The sequence below is a fragment of the Adiantum capillus-veneris genome, chromosome 20 (assembly GCF_014529385.1).
Source record: "Adiantum capillus-veneris isolate H3 chromosome 20, ASM1452938v2, whole genome shotgun sequence".
In the NCBI taxonomy this organism is placed as follows: domain Eukaryota; kingdom Viridiplantae; phylum Streptophyta; class Polypodiopsida; order Polypodiales; family Pteridaceae; genus Adiantum; species Adiantum capillus-veneris.
In genome coordinates this window covers 152805906-152811514 of record NC_140950.1, presented here as the reverse complement: position 1 = coordinate 152811514, position 5609 = coordinate 152805906, and the positions used below count along the sequence as shown (strand labels likewise).

The 5609-nt window shown below is 48.5% G+C and overlaps 1 pseudogene; it reads right to left on the bottom strand.

Annotated features, from left to right (window-relative positions):
- Window positions 1-4673: 4673 nt before the first annotated feature.
- LOC147433424 (uncharacterized) lies at window positions 4674-5238 on the bottom strand (annotated as a pseudogene).
- Between the last annotated feature and the right edge of the window lie 371 nt (window positions 5239-5609).

Sequence of the window (5609 nt, the reverse complement as noted above, 5' to 3'; positions counted from 1 at the left end):
TCTCCTCTGTGTCTAGCAAACTCCCTTCACAGAGCCCGTCCTGCAAGATGAATTCCAAGATCATGATAGCTGTCTTGCTCATGATAGCTATGTGCTACTTACTTGCCCCTAGCTACCCCTATCCCCTCGACCCTACACACAATCAGAATGCCCACATCCTTAGGGTTCACATTTGTGGCAAAGAGATCATCAAGAGTGCCAAAATTGTTATTCCCATCATCTACAAGAGAGCCACCAAAACAAAAGAAAGCGCACACTAATGCTATCCCCTACTGCTGTAGGCTCCTGGCGGCAGGCCCTCCTCCATTGGTGCTGGCTCCTACATTCAATTGTTCAGCGGCCGGTGGAGGTGGAGCTGGGCCGAGAGCAACTGCAGGTGAGATCCATCATCCCCGCCACTCCTCGTCCCCTCCCTTGCCCTCGACCCTACCCTCCCCCTAACACCCCCTCGCCCCCTACCCACCAATCACCCTAGTCCCTTCCCCTCACCAACCCTCACCCTAGTCCCTCCCCTCACCACCCCTCACCCCTAGTCCCTCCCCTCACTTGCCCTCGCCCTCGCCCTTGCCCTCCCTCCCTCCCTCCCTCGCCCCTACCCAAATTTTCCCTCTCCTCGCCCCTACCCTCCCCCTCACACCCCCTCGCCCCCACCCACCCCTCACCAACCCTCGCCCCTACTCTCTCCCCCTCGCCCCTACCCAGCCCTCGCCCCTACTCTTTCCCCCTCGCCCCTACCCTCCCCCTCACACCTGCTCGCCAGCTCTCGCCCCCCTCTCTCTCCCTCGCCCCTACCCACCCCCTCACCTTCCCCTCACCCATACCCAACCCCCCTCTCCACCATCTGGCAGCTGATTTGCTGACAAAAATCAATCAATATCATCTACATCTAGAAGAAGACACAATCCATCCTCTATGGCAATTCTAGCTGCTAGCATCGGCTCCTTTTCTAAAGGCCTCTCTGAAATTTTTCAAGCTTAAAGCTTCACTGCATCCTTCTGCTTGGCCAGAATAGTCCTCAACTTCCAACAATGGTCGAGGTCTCCTAATTGAGGAGAAAGGAACCCTTCCTAGTCCATCCACTGGAACAAAAGTTGGTTGCATCGCTGGGGCGGGAAGGTGAGTCACGAAGATGAGACGGAGCAAAATGAAAGTGACGTCTTTGTCCACCTGCAAGCTTGGCTTGATCAGCTTGATGATAGTAATCATCAATGTACAAATCAGTACTGTGTGTTGCCGCAAGCTATATTTTTGCAATACTTTCAATTTCCTCTGCTGATATATATTTCAACCTAAATTGCTGACGAGAATTACTTCTGTTCGGAAGGTTTGCTAAATCAAATGGACCTTGTTGATAGGCATGTCCTGGTAACCTGTTTTGTTGTTGCATTTCATGGTGAAAATCTCTTCCATCACTTGTATTATAATGATGATGTTCATTAGGCTTCTGTAGCATAGCTGGACCAGGTCATTTTCGTCTCACTAAGGTTATGGAGGATAAAGATGCACTGGATCCAAACCGAGCATATCTCTTTGCTGTGGAGCTTTATTTTGTTTTGCCAATTGGGATTCTTGGATTATGCAATCATACTGAGTCCCGCCTATCCTGCAAGCAGTGAGTGTGTTTAAAATCCACTTTTGGGCCTAGACCCTGCTTCAAGAAAGATGTACAGATGCAGTACCTTATGGTCTTCTTTCATAGTTTTTTTCAGTATTTCCTCTCACCGAGACGGTGAGCAGTCTTGTGGTGGGCAACCTGTATAGCAAGCTACAGTGTCACTTTCACAGGACACAGTTAGTACACTTGGTCTAGGCTGGTTCACACTAGACGGACCCTCTGGGCTGGGGAGTGACACGTGACAGGGTACCGATTGTGGTCTAGTGGACATCATGGCCAGGTCACTGCATGGCTGACATTTATGAGCCGTTGGTGGCTCTTTATGGTGGTACATATGAGTAGTAGCAGTTGGTCATCGGGATTATCTTCTTCACCTCTGGTCCAAGGACGTAGTCATTTAGAGTGATTCTATACACAGAGCACTAATTCACCATCCCAGACATCTGAGCCTCGACACCCCCATTGTACCTATGAGTCTTGGCCAGAGTCTTGTATCAGTTCTTTGAGATAGTCGAGTTATATGTTCTGGTCTGTTGTTGTGTCTCTGTGAGCTCCGCTGTTGTCTATTTGTCCCTTTGTTCCAGTCCGTTTGAGTGAGATTGTCACGCACATTGCACTAAGGAGCACCCACTGTAGAGAGCACGACACATTATCTGTGCTACACCAACGATGCCCGACATCGAGCGTTGTCTGCGAGAGAGAGAGAGAGAGAGAGAGAGAGAGAGAGAGAGAGAGAGAGAGAGAGAGAGAGAGAGAGAGAGAGAGAGAGAGAGAGAGAGAGAGAGAGAGAGAGAGAGAGAGAGAGAGAGAATTTTGAGTGTCATTGAGAAAAAACCAAAGGGGCTTGTGTGCGTTTGTGTTGTGTGTGTGTGTGTGCACACACATGTGTGTGTTTGTGTGTGTGTGTGTGTGTGATGAGAGAGAGAGAGTGTGTGTGTGTGAGAGAGAGAGAGAGAGAGTGTGAGAAATGTTCTATTAAACGTCTTCAAAAGGCCAAAATGATTGATGAGAGAAAATTGATACAAACTTGGTGGATCTTAACCACAAATTGATACAATCTTAGTGGATCTAATACGATGTCTAGGTACAATTAAAATGAAGTAAAATAAAAACTAAAATGAACGTGTGTGTGTGTGTGTGTGTGTGTGTGTGTGTGTGTGTGTGAGTGAGAGAGAGAGAGAGATAGATAGATAGACTGGATAACCGTCCACGGAGGTAAAATATGACCTATGGGACCATCAAAACAAAACAAAACATTACAACGGCTAGCTGCTTCTAAGTGATCGAAGCTATCACATGCATATCAGTTAGGGACTGAGGGTCCATTATCGGGGTGAATAAGAGAAAAAAAAGAAACAAGACCTAAGAAGGGTTAGGTAGAGCCTTTTTAGGGGTGACGGGAGCAAAGCGAACCCCGAACCCCGACGGCCTCTAAAACACCGGGGACCGAATGGCGCGCCTCGAGCCTGTCATGGTAAAGCAAACAGGGGGCACCACCTAGCTTCAGCGGCTAGGACGCAAACAACACACCACCATAACAAATTTTTCATCCAAGAGAGATGGATGCTTGGGAGTAATGATGAAAAGGAAAGGGAATGAGATCAAGTGAGAGAGAGAGAGTGAGGGAGGGGGTATAGCGGCTTAGTACTTAGGCATCACAAAAGGATGGCGAATCCACACACCCTTCACACATACACAAGCTCACCCAAAACACAAGACTAGGTGGCGATTCCGCACACCTCACATGGGCAAAACATTGCAAGAAAACATACTCACAAAACCTCAAGCTTTATTTAGAGAATTAGGCGATGAAATGGGGAGCATAGGGTAGGGGAATGAGAAGGGAGAGAGTGGTAGAGCACATGGCGGATAGGTGGGAGTTGATGGCGAAGACTCGCACGAGGATTATGGCCATCATCCTTCATTTAGTTGCCCTTCCTCTTCCATAGCCAAGGGTGTAGAGGTCATGCTCAAGACAAGCATGGTGATTGCGGTGATGGTGATGGTGTGGGTGTGTGTGTGTGTGCACTAGGCACACACAGTGCATAGTGTGTTCTTTGGTGATGTTGTGTGTTTTTGTGTGATGGTGACCCCTCTTTATATAGGGGAGGAGGGGGGGGAGAAATTCTAGAATTTAGAAATGAAGAAATCATTATCTACATAGGCCATGTGACTGTGGGCCCCACTTGTCTGGCTATGTGTATATGTGCCAGAACAGCAGTCTCATGAGAGAGAGTATAAGAGAGAGAGATGGGTTGATGAAAAAAAGTGAGAGGTGATATGGAGAATAAAGTAATTACAAGAGGGGAGAGAGAGGAGTGTGTTCAGAGGTGAATCTGTGTGCAGATGTGTGTGAACACAAGAAAAATCAGGTAACCACCGGGTGGGGATGGGTCTGTGGGCACCTTTTTTAGTGAAAGTGAGTGTGTGTGAGTGTGGGGGAGGTTATTTAGCTACAAGACAAGAGACATGGCGCCCTTTAGAGAGAGGGGGGGGGTATTTGGGTCATGGGATATGATAGGAGAGAGAAAGGGGGGGTGAGGTATACTATTTTGGAAGATAGGGTAAGTTGCATGTGAGTTAGGGTGCATTATTGGTGAGTTAGAATGCATTATTGGTGAGAGGTGGGATTGCTTGAGGGGAGAGAGAAAGGAGAAAGGACAAAGGGAAGAGAGAGGGGGTTGACCTTTTGAGTGGAGGAGAGGAAAAGGGACACACGACGGGGCAACAGTGAAGAAAAAGGAGGCAAGGTGGGGATGGGCTGCCCCGCAGGCATGAGGTGGCCTATTTTACCTTTCTCATATATTTACATAATCATACTTTATTTTTTTCTTACTTTTTCCAATGTCTTTTATCACTCCCTCCCTAAGAGAAGGTTTTCATGGGGTGGGGACGAGAGAAGAGGGGTATGGGAGCTTGGCTTGTGAAAAGCCCCCATCAGGGGCTCTAAACTCTTGGATGATGGATTTACCACCTCGATATACTACCCATTTACCTTGCTTGCGGGCTTCGTGCATCTTCTTGAGCTCACTCTTTTTTATCTTTAGTTGATTCGTTGTCAGCTCCTCGCGAATCCAAACTTTTGTCCCTTTGAGGAGTCGAGATTGTCGTAGCAACTCCATCCTATCCTCTTTGTCCTTGAGAGTGAGAAGACAATGCCCGGGCGGCACTTGTCTATGTGTGTCGTTGATCCAAGAAACCGTTTCAGGTTTGATGTTAATTGGTTGAAGGATGTCGTTGAGCTTGGTGATTGCTTCTTCAAGAGTGTCCTCGGTGGTGCACCATGGCGAGGGAAGCCCCCCTATGCGAACCTTGAGTGCGTTTTCTTCTTGGAGTTTTTGTTCGCGGAACTCCGTTGTCACACAAGTTTGTACTTTGGCAAAGGCAACTGAGTGGGCTTGACTGAACTTTGCTTCTACTTCTTTTACTTTGTCGTTGGCGAGATGGACAATGGAGTCAAAGCGTGCCTCGAGCTTGCTAAGGCAAGTTTTGAGGTCACGGTTCTCGTCCATAACCCGATCAAGGGCTGCTTGAAGCTGTCCAATCTGCGTGAGCTTGCTCGGAGCTCCTATAACTGCCGCAAAGCTTGGCCGAACCCTTGCCGTGAGCTTCGGGGTATTCATCACCGGGGATAAATTTGAATTGCTGTGTGACCAAACCCTCACGGGTTTGGGCACTCTGTGGCGGGTCAGGGCAGAGAAATGGTAGTGAGCGGGACCACACAAGACAAGCAGGACCACATGGCGAGCAGCCAGCTCTGCAGAGCGTCGCCAAAACCGAGCTGGTGCAGAAACGGGTCGCCGATAGAGTCAGCCCGACACAATCGGTGGGTGGAACTTCAAAAGAGAGAGAGAGAGAGAGAGAGAGAGAGAGAGAGAGAGAGAGAGAGAGAGAGAGAGAGAGAGAGAGAGAGAGAGAGAGAGAGAGAGAGAGAGAGAAATGTAATCAAATGTTATATTAACCTCTTCAAAAGGCCAAAATGATCGATGAGAGC